Source organism: Helianthus annuus, chromosome 16 (assembly GCF_002127325.2).
Source record: "Helianthus annuus cultivar XRQ/B chromosome 16, HanXRQr2.0-SUNRISE, whole genome shotgun sequence".
In the NCBI taxonomy this organism is placed as follows: Eukaryota; Viridiplantae; Streptophyta; class Magnoliopsida; order Asterales; family Asteraceae; genus Helianthus; species Helianthus annuus.
In genome coordinates, this window is record NC_035448.2 from 46,048,443 (window position 1) to 46,049,732 (window position 1,290).

Here is a 1,290-nt window from a genome sequence, read left to right on the forward strand (position 1 = left end):
CCCTCAGTTTGGTGCTTTTGGTGCTGCTCGGGTTGTAGATTCCTTCACCTATTTGAGCCCATGCGGCTTGGCGTTCAGTTGCATCCAAGTCTCGTAATCCCCCAGTATTCTCTTCATTCCCCGCTTCCTCTTCACTATATAGCCCAATGATGGCTCCAAACTGTGCCATGGAGGTTCTAAACGTGGTCCCTCCACATCGAAATTCGACCGCCTCATGGTCAAATGGTTCGCGTCTCGAGTTGAAAATGAAGGTGCTGTAGACCTCCATCGTGCATTGATGTACCGACCGTAGTCGGGTGGTCAATGCGACATGCAGTGGACCCCTCACAATGTTGTTGAAGCGGTCAAGTTGATTCACCATGGTTAGCAAATCATTACACGCCCGCCCTGGGGTACTCTTCCGGTCTTGTTTGTAGAACCTCGTACCGTGCCCTAGCGTCCAGTTCATTTGCGTTAAACCTCGTGAATTTCGACATCTGAAAAGAATACATCAAAAGTTAGTACGAAACAAGGAAAATCAGAGTGAAACTGCAAACAGTGGGCTGGACACGGCCCCGTGTTCAGCGGACACGGCCCCGTGTCCAGGCGTCTGTAACCCAAAAATTCCATTTTTCGTCTCGGTTTCGAAAACCTGAAAATTTTTAGCCCAATAGTAGCGGTTTCCCCCGAAATGAAACCCTAAGTGTCATTTTTCCCAAAACAAACCGTTTACCCTTTCAATTTCGTGTTTTTCGGTTCAAGAACAAGGGTTTGGTGTTTTAGTTGGAAATCGGACAAATCTATCAACAATATTTGTCTATTTACTTTCTATTACTCTATTCTAAACTACTACTAACAAATTTCATCAAAAATTTTGGGTTCGATCCGGATGAACATGAAGAACCCTAGATTTTTCCCCAATTTTTGATGTTTTAACTACATGCAAGTAACTAATCTAACTACTAAGAAGGATAGAATCATACCTTGACGTTGTTAGATTCGGTGGTGACGTTGAAAAACTGCAGAAAATCGCCTCAAACCAGAGCGTTTTCGGCTAAACGGGGCGTGTGGAATGGTGTAACTGATAGGAAAAGAGGGTTTTATCCCGACAGTCGCCTCGACACGGCCCCGTGTCCAGCGGACACGGCCTCGTGCCGGGCAAAGTTTTTGAAATTTTTTTTATATGTGCTCGTGTGCATGCCCCTTATTTCCGAAAAAAAAAATGGTTAGAAGATTTACCGGCTTTTAAACGTACACTTACCTGTAACATGTCTGGTATGAGTTTATTCGTTAACCGTTTGAAGTGAGATC